Source organism: Chlorocebus sabaeus, chromosome 20 (genome assembly GCF_047675955.1).
Source record: "Chlorocebus sabaeus isolate Y175 chromosome 20, mChlSab1.0.hap1, whole genome shotgun sequence".
NCBI lineage: Eukaryota > Metazoa > Chordata > Mammalia > Primates > Cercopithecidae > Chlorocebus > Chlorocebus sabaeus.
The window spans coordinates 80,385,898-80,403,559 of NC_132923.1; the positions used below are offsets into that span (position 1 = coordinate 80,385,898).

At 44.1% G+C, this 17,662-nt stretch overlaps 1 long non-coding RNA gene across 14 annotated transcripts in view; it reads left to right on the forward strand.

The window, feature by feature from the left end:
- Positions 1–17,384, forward strand: part of LOC140709234 (uncharacterized) — a 71,883-nt gene extending 54,499 nt beyond the window's left edge. For 9 of the 14 annotated variants that reach the window (XR_012089657.1, XR_012089662.1, XR_012089649.1 and 6 more), the window contains one exon: positions 4,547–8,526. This is a non-coding gene — a long non-coding RNA (uncharacterized lncRNA). Of the gene's footprint in view, positions 1–4,546; positions 8,527–11,994; positions 12,590–16,049 lie in introns of those variants that run through there. The other 5 variants (XR_012089656.1, XR_012089660.1, XR_012089654.1 and 2 more) reach the window with 4 other exon arrangements.
- Positions 17,385–17,662: the final 278 nt, after the last annotated feature.

Genomic DNA, 17,662 nt, shown 5'->3' on the forward strand with positions numbered 1-17,662 from the left:
TGGCCTTGTGTTGGGTGGGGCAGATAGGTCATCCCTGTATAAGTCATGTGTCCCAGGGGCAGAGAAAGGCCAAGCAAACTTGGTTGAGATGACTGTGCTGAAAGAAAAAATAAGAATCTGGGTTTCCTGACTCCCTGTCTGTCGCTCCTCTTTTCTCTTCCAACTTCCACAGCCATAGGTGATATTGGCCTTTGTTATCTCTCATCATATAATCCAAAATGGAATCATGCTTTCTTTCTGTTCTTTGTTTTTTCTTTTTGAGATGGAGTCTTGCTCTGTCACCCAGGCTGGAGTGCCACTGCACTCCACGATCTCAGCTCACTGCAACCTCCGCTTCCTGGGTTCAAGCCATTCTCCTGCCTCAGCCTCCCCAGTAGCTGGGATTACAGGCACCCACCACCACGCCCAACTAATTTTTGTATTTTTAGTAGAGACAGGGTTTTACCACGTTGACCAGGTGGGTCTTAAACTCCTGACCTCGTGATCTGCCTGCCTCGGCCTTCCAAAGTGCTGGGATTACAGGCGTGAGCCACCACACCCAGCCACTTTCTTTCATCTCTTCTGGAAATACATCCATCTTATCCATGGCTATGCCCTATTTCCTGGAACATTGTCTGGCTCAATACATATTAGTTGGATGAATGAATGAATCTCTGAATTCCAATCAAATTCCAATTTTGATGGTTAGTCACCTGGCAGGCCTTGGGAGAGGTTGACAGGGGCAAGCTCAGCAGTAACAAAAATTTACCTTTGAGTCTCACTGTCCCCACTGGTCTTTGGCCTCATGGGCTTCCTGTGGCATCCTAGGCATGGTTCAGACCTAAGACACGCTGGCAGCCGCATCTCCAGCCCTGATGAGCTTAGAATAAACACTGCTCTCCAGGTAGCCTAAAGATATATTCATCCAATCTATTTATTCATGTATTTATTAATTCCACTAATTCATTCACTCATGCAACAAACAGCCCTAGTACTGGACCATGGGGATAAGAAGACAGAGAGTTCCTGCCTGTGAGTTCTCCATAGCTTAGTAGGGCCACAAGTATAAGCAGATATGAAAACAGTGAGATAAATGGCCACTACAGGAGTAAGCACAGGGTGCCATGGGGGTAGGGAGGAAGGATGCCTAATCCGATCTGGGGGACAAGGAATATTTCATATGCACCTAGAGTTGCCATTTATACAGAGCTTTCTATGTGCCAAGTACTGTGCCAAGCCCTTGACATTCATTTTTCCAATTTACTTCTCATAACAAACCTATGAAGAAGGTGCTTGCTGTCCTGTTCATTTTACAGATGGGCAAACTGAGACTCAGAAATGGACAGTGACTTTCCCAAGGTCATAGAGCTTATGTGGTGGTAGGAACTGTAGAGTGTGACGATATGGTTTAGAGGTTGAAAAAAGGCATTTTAGACAAAAGGGGACAACATGGGCAAAGAAACTAGGGTTGAAAACAACATTGTGTCTAGGGCAAACTAATAGAAGGTGGTTTCTTCTCACCCATCTTAGTGGAAAAATTTTAGAGGGGATCTGTAACCTTGACAATCCATTGCAATCAGAACCTTTGGGTGACTGCTGAGTCTTTAGACATCACACAGGAAAATCTTGGTGGGAAGAAAAATTATATCTGTGAATTTTGTAGTTTTAAGCTAGGAAGACTGAAAAACAATCTCATTTCTGGTCTCAGGAAGCGGAGTGAGAGTGTGGGTCTGCCCAGTGGCTGAGTGGGCAGGTGAACTGGCTGGGTTAGCTGCTGCTGTTGGGGAGGGGGAGTTTCTATTTCTTCCTCTCCCCTTCCCATCTTTCTTCTTGCTTTCCACATACACTCACTGAACACTCCCTGTGTGTCTAGTTTGGCACCATGGTAGATACGTGGGTGAAGTAGCTCTGACCCTTGCCCTCAAAGTATCTACAGTCTAGGAGGGAAAATGGAACATTTTGATAGATATGTTCATGGATATGCTAATATTGACAGATATGTTAATATCTATTGATATGTTCCATTTCCCTTCCTAGACTGTAGATAATGATCAGAAGATTGCATCATTTACAGAGTGCATTTAGTTGGATATACATATTTAGGAACCCATGTGTGGCCAGGTGTGGAAAAGCAGAAATAAATATTGCAGAATCCCTGTTTCCAAGAAGCCGAGTTACAGGAGAGGAACTCCTGAAGCAGAGCGTTATGGGGTAAGCATGTACAAAGCACCGAGGAGCACGGAGGAAGGAGGAGGAGTCAGAGAAGCCACAGACATGATTGGTCCTTTGAGCCAGGCCTTTATCCAGCCAGAAACAATCCCATTCATATTTCATTTTGAGGGTCATTGAAGAAATAAAATTTGGATTGATTATTTCAGAATCCTTCATGACTCTGTGAAATCCATACAATGAGCTCCATTTTTCTGTTGAAGAACGGAGGCCCAGAGCAGTGAAGTGACTCACTCAAGGTTACACAGCTGATACATGGCCAAGCTGGGCCAACGCAGGTCTTTTGACTCATGTTCTTTCTGAGACAGCCCACTGCCTCTACAAGGGAGAGAGTGACAAGTGCCTTGTGCCCATGCACCATCTACTTTTAGCTCCTTCCTTGGACCAAGGCCCAGAAAGTGCCCCATTGTGTCACATCTGTTCAAGCCTGTGGGTGATCTGTGGGCTCTGGCTTAATCCGGTAGAAGGATTTAGTAACACAGGTTGCCTGGCCTCTCAGTGGGAGAGCTGGTTAATCTCCCACAATCCCAGTTGTTCCAGCTCCTTCCCTTAGTTACGCTGATTGGAGTGAGGCTTGGGGCCCCATTTTGGGGTCTTTGAAAAGTGAATGGCAGCAGTCACTCTGAAGCTTTCCCTGAAGATGCATTGAGGTTCAGGGCTTAAATGGGGCACAGGGCAAAGCTGCCTTGTCCCAGGCAGTGAGGCATACAAAAGTGGGTGGGGGTTCTCTGAAGCAGTTGCAAAAAAGGGAAGGAAAGGGCATCCACACTGACTGAGTTAGCACATTGTGCTAAATATTTTACATACATTTGAGAGGAAACATTTGCCACCAAGGGACATGAAGATTTTGCAGGAAGCTTCAAAGACTCATCTTGATGATATAGTCACTTCCTTGTCATTTTTTTCTGCTAGAAGAGCAATCTCCTTCAAATGACGTAGGTGAAAGCATCCTGCTCCATGCCCATCTGGAAGCCTCTCACTCATGTTTCACAGATGGATGGGAGGAAAGTGGTGCAGAGATGTCAAGCAAGATCACAGGATTAGTCATTGCAGAAGAGACTTGAATTTAGGGCTTGGACTCCAGGACAGCATGTGGAATAAAGGGAACACTTATAAGGCCACTGAGCCCTTAGGAGGAGGGTAGAGTTGGTGGTTCATGCCCAATACATGGGCATGTTTGCTGAATGTATACAATCCAGATGAGATGGGTGGGGACAAAGAGACTGCTTGGCCCAGCGCTGGGCTCTGTGGTCAGGCGCGCTCACAGAGACATGCCTGCAGCTCCCACTTTTTCTAGAGGAGCCAGTCAGGTCCCAGCTCTGGAGGGCAAAGGTCATTTCTCTGAGAGAATGACCTCTTTCTCTAAAGAAGCTCCTTCTTTTAGAACAGTGGCTACTCCAGCCCCAGCCACCGAATACAACTGAACCAAGAAATAAATGGTTCTCACGGCCAGGGAGACGCTTCTACACAGTTTAATTTGGCATAATTATACATCCCCTCAATAGGTTTTATGTGCATTGTTGTTTCAGCAAAAAAATGGTTTGAGTATAAAAAGTTTTTTATTATAAAGAAAAATCTTTTTTTGTTTGTTTGTTTTTTTCAAGGTCTTTATCATCCCCCAGGGCTGGTTCTTTCCCACATTCGTCACAGACACATCCTGGGGTTGCTTTCCCTCCTTTCCTAATTCATGCTTTGAAGAGGGAGGGAAGCCTAAATGATATGGTATGACGCTAGGGGCTGTGAAGGCCAGAGGAAGGCCAGATCAGTGGTGAAGGGAGAAGTGTGCCTCCTTGAAATGGAGATGATATCAGCCTCCCTGAGCCAGGCTGCGTCTGGTCAAGGACACAGACACTGTATGCTGGCAGACATACTGTACCCCCAAGGCTTCTTGGGAGCACTAGCTTTGGAGTCTGCTTACTCAGGACTCAAATCTTGGGTCGGCCACTTGCTAGCTGTGTGACATTTGACAAGGTGCTCAACCTTGCCCTTTCCCTCAGTGTCGTTTACTTCCCAAACTGAGGTACAAATATTCCTGGGAGAAGTGTGTCACTGCTGGAGGATATAAAATCACTCAATCATTAAACATGGTGTTTGCTAATGAAGCACCAGTTTTACCAAAACATTGGTGGTGGTGGTGGTGGTGTGTGTACCTTGGCAATAATAATATAATATTTACATTAAAGCAAATACAGCTATTCAGTGGAAGAGATAATCAAATGCTCATGAATTTTAAGGTTGAACAGGGAGCTTTGAAGCCTCGTAATGTTTGCCTTGGCCTGCTTTTGCCTGTATATTCTCTCCTGGTGCTTACCCATTCTCTCTTTTTCCCTATTTCAAGGTCCTGAAGAGATAAATATGACAGAAAGCTGTTTATTCTATGAAATGAAAATGACATCCCCGGCCGGGCACGGTGGCTCAAGCCTGTAATCCCAGCACTTTGGAAGGCTGAGACGGGCAGATCACGAGGTCAGGAGATCAAGACCATCCTGGCTAACACAGTGAAACCCTGTCTCTACTAAAAAATACAAAAAAACTAGCCGGGCAAGGTGGCGGGTGCCTGTAGTCCCAGCTACTCGGGAGGCTGAGGCAGGAGAATAGTGTAAACCCGGGAGACGGAGCTTGCAGTGAGCTGAGATCCGGCCACTGCACTCCAGCCTGGGCGACAGAGTGAGACTCCATCTCAAAAAAAAAAAAAAAAGAAAAAAAGAAAATGGCATCCCCTGCCCAAGAGCAGTGGTGTAATGATTCCATAAGATAGCATATTTAAAATCATTCAAGGTTTGGTGATAAGCTATTAGATATGACACCAAAGGTACAAGGCATGAGAGAAAAAGCTGGTAACTTGGATTTCATTAACATAAAAAATTCTGCTTTGTGAAAGACACTATGGAGATAGTCAAAAGACAAGCCATAGAATGGGAGAAAATATTTGCAAAACACATATCTGAGAAAGGACTTATATCCAATATATACAAAAGACACATCAACACAGCAATAAGAAAACCAACAATCCAGTTAAAAAGTGAGCAAAAGGTGCAATCAGACACCTCACCAAATAAGATGTACAGAAGGGAAATGATCACGTGAAAAGTTGATCAACATAATTTGTCGTTAGGGAATTGAAAGTTAAAACAACCACAAGATATCACTACACACCTATTAGAATGGCCAAAATCCAACACTGACAATACTGAATGCTGATGAGGATATGGAGCAATAGGAAATTTCATTCATTGCTTATGGGAATGCAAAATCATATAGCCACTTGAGAAAACAGTGTGGCAGTTTCTTACAAAACTAAATCTAATCTCACTCTATGATCTAGCAATATACTCCTAGGTATTTATCCAACTGATTTGAAAATGAATGTTCAAGCAAAAACTTGGACACTATTGTTTATAGCAGTTTATTTTAATAATTGCCAAAAACTGGAAAAAAAAAAAAACTAAAATGTCCTTCAATAAGTGAATTGGTGGACAAACGGTGGTACATATACACAATGGAATACTATTTCATGATGCAAAAAATAAGGTGCTATTAAGCTGTGAGAGGCTATGAATGAATCCTAAATGTGTATTGCTAAATGAAGAAAGAGTCTGAAAAGGCTGCATAATGTACAATTCCAAGTCTGTGCCATTCTAGAAAAGGCAAAACTGTAATGAGAGTAAAAAGATAAGCAGTTGTCAGGGGATTAGGGGGAGTATTGAACAGATGAGGTACAGGGAATTTTTTAGAGTGGTGAAACCATTATGCATGATACTGCAATTGTGGATACATGACAACAGGCATTTATGAAAACTTACAGAACTTCACAGCACACAGTGAACCTTTTGTATTTAAATGAATTTTAAAAACTATTTAGGATGTCAAGAGAACCCAGGACCAGATGCATAAAGTGATAAAGCAATCTAATTGTATCACAAATGTATAAAACAACCACAGTGATGGGGTGGATGAAATTGTTGTGGACCTAAGTAATTTTGGAAATAAATGGAGTCTATAAGATTAAAGGCAAAAGGAACTATATACAAGTACTGCACTCTAGCTGAAAAGTTGTTTCCTGTGGGATATGGGTTAACAATTATGGCACTGCTATACAGGTATGCTGGGACTGAACAAATAAATAAAAAGATGGTGGATGGTGGAAACCAGGGTTTTTACTCTTGGAGGGGAGTGCATAGGTAAGCAAGAGGAGGAAGCTAGAATGATCTACATGATACTGGGTTCGAGTTGGAGGTACAGTTTGAATCATGTTTAGCTTAATATAGATACAGATGTTTATATATAGAAAATGTGTAGACATGGATATATACACAGGTTAGTATATACACATATATATTTCCTGGCTGTGTCAGCTGAGAGAGCCTAGAAGCAATGACATCTCAGTAGCTGCAAGTATACCTAGAGTCCATATTTTGGTTTTCAGCACTATTGTGCAGTATGAGGAACCAGCAATCCTTGGAGAAATGGCTGAATCTATGACTGGGGCTGTACGTTTATAAGATGATCCTAGAGCATCTCCTACTACCAGAAAGTAAGAAATTTCTCAAAAACAGAGCAAAACAAAAACAATGATATGGGTGTATCAATGTGATGGAGGAACCAATTGAAAGAGCTCCCAATGGCCAAAGCTGAACATTTGAACAACAAAATAAATAAGGTAGCTGGGCATGGTGGCTCACGTCTGTAATCCCAGCACCTCAGGAGGCCAAGGCGGGAGGATGGCTTGAACCCAGGAGATCGAGACTAGCCTGGGCAATATAGTGAGACCTCATCTCTACAAAAATTTAAAAAATTAGCGGAGCATGGTGGCGTATCCCTGTAGTCCCAGTTACTTGGCAGAGCTGAGATGGGAGGATCGCTTGAGCCCAGGAAGCAGAGATTGCAGTGAGCTGAGATCGCACCACTGCACTGTAGCCTGGGCTACAGAGCAAGACCTTGTCTCCAAATAATAATAATAATAATAATGTAGTATTATAATACAAAGTATAAAATAAATACCTATGAGTCCATACTGATATAAATAAATAAAGAAATAAACAAATCGGGGGAAATATACAATTTTTTTGTGCAGCAGAATTTCAAATCATTTCAAATCAGAATTTCAAATCATATTCCACCCTGTGGGAGGCGGAGTATAACTCCCTAATCCTTAAATGTGTGTTGTGCATAGCAACCTCCTTCCAAAGAATACAGTATAGACGGAGGAAAAAAAGAAAGTAATGTTAGTGGAGAAACCTGACAAACACGACCTAAGCCAAGTGATCAGGTCAACATAAGTGGTGCTGAGTCATATCTACAGTATGTACCAAAATGTCACCTCTGTGGTGGTCTTCCTTTCAGTCCCAGACCCCAGTCTATCTAGTCAAAAGAAAAACATGAGACAAAATCTAACTGAGAGATACTCTTCATAATACCTGGCCAATACTCCACAAAACTGTCAAAGTCATGAAAACAAGGAGCTGTCACAGGCCAGAGGATCCCGAAGAGACTTGGTAACTAAGTATAATGTGGTATCTTCGGTGGGATCTGAGAACAGAAGGACACTAGGGACCAGGCGTGGTGGCTCACTTCTGTAATCTCAGCACTTTGGGAGGCCAAGGCGGGTGGATCACCTGAGGTCAGGAGTTTGAAACCAGTCTGGCCAACGTACTGAAATCCCGTCTCTAGTAGAAATACACAAAATTAGCCGGGCATGGTGGTGGTGTAATCCCAGCTACTCGGGAGGCTGAGGCAGAAGAACTGCTTGAACCTGGGAGGCGGAGGGTGCAGTGAGCTGACATCGTGCCACTGCACTCCAGCCTGTGTGACAGAGGGAGACTGCATCTAAAAAAAAAAAAAAAAAAGAGAGAGAGAGAAAGAAAGAAAGAACAGAAAAGAAAGGAAGAAAGAAAGAAAAGACAGAAAGAAGAAAGAGAGAAAGAAAAAGAAAAAGAAAGAAGGAAAGAAGGAAGGAAGGAAGGAAGAAAGAAAGGAAAGAAAGAAAAAGAAAGAAAGAAAGAAAGAAAGAAAGAAAGAAAGAAAGAAAGAAAGAAAGAAAGAAAGAGAAAAGAAAGACACTATGTAAAACCTAAGGAGGAACCATGGGCTTTAGTGAATTATAGTATATTAATATTGGTTCATTAATTTTAACTAGTGTACCATATTCACATATGATGTTAAGATTTGGGAAAACTGGGTGTGAAGTATCTGGAAATTCTCTGTTACCTCTGCAATTTTTCCTGTGAGTCTAAAACTGTTCTAAGATATGAAGTTTATTTTTTAAAATGAGATAATAAATTATTTAGTGAGTGGTTGATATTAAATGGTAATAAATGATGATAAGATTGAGAAGGTTTTATTCACTCAAATCCCACACACAAGTAGAGCACTCAGAAAAATATCCTCGGAAGATTGGTTCCTGTAGAAACTGAAATTCCCAAGCATGGATACTGGCTAGTGCCAAGGTTTCAGGGAAAGGGTACTATTATTCTTCAAGAGACAAGGAAAGGGTTTTGTGGGGTTTTTTTCCCCTGCTTCTGAAACGGAGGAGGAAGCAGAGTAAAACAATAATGACCATCACTGAGTACTGAGCTACAAGCCCAGTGCTTTGTCCCATTGCATCTCCCTACAACCCTGAAGAGCTAATTACCACTATTCCCATAGATAGGGGGAAATAGAGGAAAAAATGAGACCCAGAGGGTTAAATGACCCACCTGACAAGGCATAGCTAGCTGGGGACAGAGGATATGAAGCAGGATTTGAACCCAGGAAGCTTGGCTCCAGAGCTGTCTGCATGAGGCTATCTGCCAGGCAATGTGATGGTGCCTGGTGCCCACTTAGTGCTCAGCAGCGTTTCTAAACTCCTGGAATGTGTGGTATGAGCCTGTTTTCTGTAGAAACCAAGAAAGGGCTGGCATTGTTTTTTGGACTGGGATGGTATACAGAAGAGAGATGGTGGATGGAGGGGCCGGCTTGAGGATGAGACGGGATCGCGGGAAGACTTTGGACTACAAAGGCCAGTAAGAGTTTGCCTAGTGCATTGAGATCTCTCAGGGTCAGGACAAAGGAATGGGGGTGGCAGTGGGGCTGCGGTTCTTAGTAGACACTGGATACCACTGTTATTACTCCTTGTCAGCGCCTTCCTGCCCTACTCCCTACTCACTCCCCCCTCAAATACCCTAGTGGCTCCTTCAATCTGGGTTGCTTCCTCAGGGGAAACAGGATGTCTTCTCCAGGCTTGGGCCAGGTCTCTGGGGTCTGGGGTGGGAAGAAGCCGTCTAATTGGTTAACACGGAGCTAGGCACCAGAGAGGAAGTAAGGTTTCCTGGAGTTGAGGAAACTGCCATTTCCTACTCCATCAGGAAGCGACCTTGGCTATTCTCAGCACCCCCTGGTCATGTGGAGCAATGGAAATCACAGCCTGGCAGTGTCTCTGGTTTGCCTCCTGCAGTTTAACAATCTCCCAGTCAAAATAAACTGGCTCCTTAGGTCTCCAGGGCATGGTTAAGGTAATAATTGAGAGAAAGAGAGAAGCCAGAGGCCTGGCTGTAGCACGAAGGCACGGAGAAACTTTTACAATGCCAGGCTGCTATTGGTTGCTGGTGTCTCATGAAAGCGATATAACTGCAGCATTGTGAGGGCCAACACATTAGGAGATTCAGTGATGGCTTCTCAAACAGCCATGCTCCACCTTGCGAGAATTTGGAGCGACTTGCAGAGAGGAGATTGCTGATACTTTTAGCATCTATGTAGATGAGTTTCAACAGGAAAGCTGCATGATTCAAAAGAAAAGGAACTGGAAAAGGAATCAGACCCAAGTTCAACTATGGACTTCACCAGACAAGCTATTTTGATGAGGTCACAACATTGTAAACTTTGCTTTCCTCGTCTCTCAACAGCCTTGGTAGAAAAAAACCACCCTGTTTACCTCACAGAATTACTCTGAAATCAACTTTAATTCTTTCTTTATCTTCTTAATGTCCACTGGTTCCAGAGCCCTGGAGATTCATTTCCTCCCTTGCTGTTCATTCCCGCCACAAAAGTTTATTGAGCACCTACTTAAAGTCTGGAAGTGATCTCCTCTGGGGACAAGGAAAGTTATAGTTTACATTCACAGGAGAAAGGCAGATAACTAACAAGTAAACACAAATACATGAGATAATTTTATATTGCCCTAAAGAGCATGAAGGAAATAAGTGAGGTGGGGGAGGAGGGATTACTTGGGATGAGGGAGGTGGAGGCGCCTGTGAGGAGATCACATCTGAATGTACTTGACTGATGAGACCAAGTTCACAATTGAAGGGGGTGGGCCTCTGAGTGGAGGGGGCAGGGCAACTGTTCATTTATTTAATGTGTGTTTATGGGGGGAGTTTTGTTTTTGTTTTTGTTTTTTTTGTCAGGGGGATAGGGTCTCACTTTGTCGCCCAGGCTGGAATGCAGCATTGTGATCAGGGCTTACTGCAGCCTCAACCTCTCAGGCCCTAGTGGTTTTCCCACCCCAGCCCCACTCAGTAGCTGGGACTACAGACACACATCACCTCGCCTGGATAATTTTTATTTATTTTATTTTAATGGGGTCTTGCCATGTTGCTGGTCTCAAACTCCTAGCCTCAAGCAATCCTCCCTTCCCAGCCTCCCAAAGTGCTGGGATTATAGGCATGAGCTGTTGAGTCAAGACTATGGAGGGATTTTTGATTTGAGAGAAGTAGTGATAAATAAGACATTCAAGGTCCTTGCTCTCATGGACAGAGAAACAAAAGCAAACAAATGCAATCAGCCATTGATAAGCACTCTGCAGAGAGTTAAGACAGAGGTTGGTCATGAGGTAGAGTAACTGGGCAATCAGTCCGAGGAAAGGGCAGTGCAAAGGCCCTAAGACAGGAAGGAGGATGTGGGTTAGATAAACAAAGGAATGCAATGTTGTTTGAACCCACACGTGGATGTTTCTCATGGTCCACTGGTCACCCTGTTGGTCATATTTATCGCTGCCCAAATCACAATGGCTCTGAAGTCCCTCCCGTTTACTTGTGCGAATTCCAGACTGTTTTGGAGGCTCTCCTTGCACCATCTTGTTTGCATCTCCTTGCACCATCTTGCTTGCATCTTGTTTACATCTTGCTTGCACCATCCTGTGCCCTGGGCATTGCTTGACCATGGCCCCCTCCTGGGTACCTGGAGCTCAGACACACTGCTGGACATAGCCTCAAGTTCAGACCTGCTGCCCCTCCCTCATGGTGGTCTCCGTGAGGACGCTGATGGGGAAGGTGGACAGCAAGGCCGATGCCTAGCAAAATGCAGTCGACTGCAGAGAGGTGGCTCTGGTAGGTGATCAGGGATCCCAGTGGGATTCCCTGCCTTTGGGAGGCTGATAAGACACTGAAAAGACACCTGGATTTTACTCCTTCAAGGAAAAAAAGTTAACATTGTCTGCTCTGTGCCAGATTGATGTCTAGCAGGGGCTGGCACTACCAGGGTCAATGAAAATCTAGTCCTCACCCTCCCGACTCATTGATCTTAGAGTTGAGTGAGATTTTAATACTAAGGTAGGGCATCTGGATGCAATTCCAGGAGCACCAACAGGTATCTGAACCATTCAGGAGACTTTCTGCAGCAAGTTATAGCGAACCTAACTCACACTGGCTTGAACAATAGAAAGGGTTTATTGGTTCACCATCACCGAGAGGTTGAAAGGTGGGAAGGCTTTGGGTGTGGTACAGTCAGGGCTCCAACTCTGGGTCTATGTGATTACTCTGGTCACGTCCTTCTTCTGTAGGTTAGTATCTTCCTTGGGCTGGTTTCTTCCAGGGTCACAGGATGGCTACCTGCAGACAGGAATGAGAGCAAGAGCATCACCCCTACAATCTCAGAATTCAGTCTTGAGCATCCAGCTGACAGCCTTTTTTCACACCTTCCCAACGTCCGTGGCCAGGTAGATGCAAAATCCTGCTAACCAATTCCTGTAGCAGAGCCAGTGGCACTACCGCATCTACTCACCTTCTGAGCAGGAGTGAATTCTGCCCGAATTGCCGGACAATGGCTGGAGGATGGAGGCTGAGAAGCAGAAGTAATGACCATTATATTGGAAAGAGTGATACAACTGGGTTTACATTGTTAAAGATCACTTTGGCTGGAGATAGGTTGGAGGAGGGCACAAGAGGAAGAAGGGAGAACAATTAGGAGCTCCCCCAGGGAGAGGTGATGGTGGCTGGGTCCAGGGGGAGGCAGGGGTGATGGAACAAAGGGGACAGACTAGAATCCTGCCTCTGACCCTTGGCAGCTGAGTGGCAATGGCAAATCTCTTAGCTTCTCTTCACATCATTTTCCAAATCTGTAATGTGGCTGTACAAATTCTTAGCCTTCAGGATGAAAGAAGATACATTAAACACGTCTACCTCAATAAGTAGCATTTCATCACTGTCATTACCCAAACTCTTTGGCATGACATTCAAGTCGCTTTGCATTTGGATCCACGTGACTCCAGGCGGCAGAGTTTCTGTGTCAGGCTGACAGTGCTCTTCCCATCACAAAGTGGAAGCTTCCAAAAGGCAAAAACAGTAACTCTACAGCCAGTTATGAAATTTCTGTTTTACCCCAGGGGATTTCGTGTCTACACTCTGGCGGCACAGGGGGTGGTTTGTCGTGTTTTCGGTCTGCAAATATTGACAAAAGATCAAGGGTTGACTCAATGCACTTTGGTGAGTAAGAAAAAAACAGCTGGCTCAAATTTCCAGGCATTTTCTCCTGAGTTGAGTTGCAGTGTGGCTTTTGCCACTCCCCGGCTAGAGTCCTGAGCCCAGGAAAGTCCCTGCCTATCCTTGTCACTCCAAAATGATTTCACCAGAATCAGTGGGTTGAGTGTTTTTAGTACAGTCCATATAGTGCCTCAGCCGGCAAGGAAGATATGTATTCCTGGCAGAAAGTGAGTCCATGCCAAATAGAGGGACCCTAAGCTAGGGGTGTGTGTGTGTGTGTTTGTGTGTGTGTGTGTTGGGGCGCAGGGTGGGGGACTGGTGGGAGCAGACCCATTGGGGGTGTGGGGCAGTGGAGAAGGGATGGCACTACAGTTTTTAGTTAGGTTTCAACTGGGATGATGGGAACTCATACGTTTGGGGATGAGATTGACCTGAGTTTTAATCTCATCACTGCCATTCATTAGTTGTGAGATTATTCATTCATTCAAAATAGGCCAGATATGGGATAAAAGCTTCAAAACCTATTCCTAAGAAATGACTATCTAGTGATGGATACAGAGGAGTAGATTGTAAAAGACTATGATAAAAGGAGGAAAAAGTGGAAGGGAGGAAGGACAGAGAGGGAGCACTGAATCCAGTGTTGCTTGGGGTGGTTGTGGTGGTCAGAAATCATGGGTTGCTTCCTGGAAGAAGCATCAAAGCATAGGGCTTCCTCTGGGAAGCACTGGGAATGGAGAGGCATTAGCATGCGGGAGAAGAGGTGTGCAGCAGGGATGGTGTTCCAGGCAGACGTCCATGGGCAAACGTGAGCATGGAGTGGAAAGGGGTAGTGGGAGGCAGACCAGGCTGAAAGGGGAGCAGGGGCTGAACAATGAAAGCCATGAAAGCTGTTCTAAAGTTTCAAATTTATCAGAGGTCAAGGGAGAACTGTGGGAGTGTGTGAAGCGGAGAAAAGGCCTGAGCACCATGCATTTTCAAGCATTTTTGGCTGCTCGGTGAAAAACAGAGCAAAGGGGACAGAGGTAGGAAGTGGGGACAAAAGTCCAGAGGCTATCACATAGTGCAGGTGAGAGATGGTGGCAGCTGGGATGAAGGAAGGCTGTGGGGTTATAACAGTCACCCATGGAACTGGGGGATGTTTGGGATGTAGTCACAGGATCTTAGGGGAAGAACAGAATATTATTAGGTGCCAGATGCTTCAATTGCTTCATGTTATTTCTTGCAACATCCCTGTGAGGTGGGCATGGACCTGACAGGGTGAGTGACGTCCCCACAGCTGGCAAGTGGCAGTGGCAGAACTCAAACCCAGGTCTGTCTGTCCCCAGACCTGTGGTTTTTCACCACTGGATCATGCAGTTTTCCTAAGTCAAATGTAACAAGTTATTTCTTACCATATTTCAATTAAGACCCATAGAAGTTTTACCAATTCTGGAAAATTTAAATGGAGTGATAAATGCACTGAAGAGGAAAGACTGAAGAAAGTTGTTGATTGAGATCTTTGGAATGACCATCCGCATCCATCTCCAGTCACCATCCTCTCTGGGATTTTGAGGTCAGCTGTCATCATCACTAGGAAGCCTCCCTGGATTCCTACTTCCTCATCAAAATTTATTTCAATTAATTAATTAATTAATTAATTTAGAGACAGAGTCTCCCTTTGTTGCTCAGGCTGGAATGCGTGGTGCAATTTCAGCTCACTGCAGCCTCTGCCTCCCAGGTTCAATTGATTCTCGTGCCTCAGCCTCCCAAGTAGCTGGAACTAGAGGTGCGTGCCACCACACCCAGCTAAATATATATATATATATATATATACACACACATACACACACACACATACACACACACACACACACACACACACACATATATATATATATTTTTAAACAGAGATGGGGTTTTGCCATGTTAGTCTGTCTGATCTCAGACTCCTGGCCTCAGGTGATCTGCCCTCCTTGGCCTTCCAAAGTGCTGGGATTACAGGTGTGAGCCACCACATCCGGCCTCCCATCAAAATTTAGAGCACTCATTACCTTCTTATCATCGCCTCTTCACAGATCTGTTTTTCTTGCTGTCCTAAGAGCTTCTGAAGGGCACAGACTGTGTTTTCATCACTGTGTTATTCCCAGTGCTTAGCGGAGTATAATACACAGTATTTGTTAAATATTGGATGAATGGATGAATGCAATCACATTAGTGAAGCTGATACTAATAGAATCTGTCTGTTTTGGTTGAATGTACAAGTGGAGATGGGCTTAGTGGGTGTCCATCATCCCAAACACTTTATCCTGTTTTATGCCAAGTGTTGAGCCTTCTCTTGTTCTGTGAAATCATAAAAACTTTCTGTCTGTGTTCCCTCTTCCTCCTAGGGAAACAAGACTGCAAAGCAGCGTCCCCTTTGTAAATATTCAACAGAGTTCTTCCTTAACTGTTGTTCCCCGGGTTCTTTTGCACAAATTACATGTTCCTCCTACCCTGGCTTTAATCATCACAACCTTGAATCCTCATCAAGCTCTCTGCCCTATCTCAAACCAGTGCTTAAAGGACACTCTTACCCTTAGAAGAAATGGTATAATTTTCATAAACATGGGTCATTTCCCCCTTGCATAAATGTCAGATACAAAACCACCACTTAACAAGATGTGCCAGAAATATAGAATGTCTGAACAAAGGCTGTTGACAATAGTATCTTTTTTTTCCTTTTTTGTAGTTCTGTGAAATTGCTCTCCCAAAATATTCCTAATGCTTTATTTACTTCAGTGTTGGGTTTATTTTGGGATAAACTTTCCTGAAGCTGAATCTTAGGATGTGATTCTTATCCTGGTCACATCCTGGGGAGTTGTTTTGTGACTTTTTTTGAATGGGTCCTGGCTCTTCCAGGGAGCCCCTGGTGCTGGGGAAGAGGCAGGGGCCAGAGGATGTCAACTCCCGTGTGCAGGACAAAGACAGAGATGACAAACCATCGGCTTGGGTGGAAGTACTCCCCAAAGGAGAGCCTGCGCCGCCTGGTCTCCAACAATGGCAGAAGTGAACCCAGCTCAGACTTTATCAATGATCTATTCCGGAGAGTGGTGTGTCTCATAGTTTCCAACATCTGAGTGATTTGCGACTATTAGGAATTCAGACACTGGATGATTAAAACCGCTGGTGCTGGGAATTTTCTCATTTCAGGAAATTTTGGTTGTGAGGCATGCTGGAACCTTACCAGCCAGCAGACACGAAGGGGAGGAAGTCCAGGCGGGGCCAGGAATGAGACTGTGGGAATTGACCAGAAGGCGGCACCATGGCTTAGCTTTCATGTCGGACAGATCTGCATGGGCACCCTGCTTCCCTGAGCCTCAGTTTCTTTGCTAGCAGAGTGGAGGTGAGAGTTGAATTAAAGAATGTCATGCCTGGCACACAGTAAGGGCTCCAGATGGGAGTTCTGCTCTTTTTTCTCTCTCCCTGAGTGGCTAGAAGCCTAATGAGTGTCTTAAGGGTGAGGTGAACTGAGGTTTCGTCCAGCCTGTGGTTGGTCTGACTTGAGGGATAGATTGTCTTCAGTGAGAATCTAAGTTAGAGCTTGGAGTTCAAGAGACTTGGCCTAGCTCTGAGAGATGAGGGACAAGGGCTGGCCAGAGAAAGATTGTCCAGATCCTGAGGCTTCTGAGCTCAGGGTTGGGCTTTAATCTGAACTTTGATCAGTGAAGAAGCTGACATAACCCCAGGTTTATCCTGGATTATACAGTATAGAGCCATGGTTCTCAGTGTGGCTTGAGGACCCTGGAGGAACCTGGAAGAACCTGAGGTACTTTCAGAGGTTCATGAGATCAGAACTATTTTTATAATGCTACTAAGATGTAATTTTCCCTTTTCATTGGTTGATGTTTAAACTGGATGGTGTAAAAGCAACAGTGGTAAAGAGCTGGTGCTTTAGCTTGGATCAAGGTAGTGGTGGCAAACTGCAGTAGTTATCATTGTATTATTCACCACCACATGCGCATGGTAGGAAGAAAAAAGTCAGTTTCACTTAATGTCCTTGATGAAGCAATAAAAATGATCAAATTTGTTAAACTTCAGCCTTCGAGTGCCTGGCCTGTCTTTTTAATGATTGGTGTGATGAGATGAGAAGTGTGGGTAAAGCTTTTCTGTTGCCTACAAAAGCACAGTGGTGGTCTCAAGGAAAAGCACCGGAGTGAGTGAGTGTGTTGGGAGCTGAAGTAGCCATTTTCTCCATGGAAAACCATTTTCCTGGAAAGAACGATTGACAAACACACTGTAATTGGCAGACACATACCTGCACACACCCCCACACATATATGTATTTAAATGATGAAGTCAGGGCTTCAAGGAAATGAAGTTATTTCAAGGAAAACAAATGTCAGTATGTACTGCCAATGATAAAATTTGAGAGTTCAAATGAAAAATTGGGATTTTGGAAAACTTCTATTTTTCACTGTGAGCTGGTTTCAGATTCCACATGGCAGTGACCCTTTGAAAATCCACCACTTGTTGAGTTTTGGTGTACTATCAAAGAGGAATGTCCACAGTTATCTGAACAGATTATTAAAATGCTTCTCCCTTATCCAACTTCATGACTATGTGAGGCCAGGTTTCTTCATATACTTCAATCAAATATACACAAGACAATAGGCTGAATGCAAAAGATATGTGAATCTACTTTGTATGTTAGTAAGTCAGACATTAAAGAGATTGCAAACATGTGAAACAATGGCATTCTTCTTACTAATTTTGTTACGGATTTTTTTCGTTAAAATTTATTATTTAGATTAACATGTAACAGG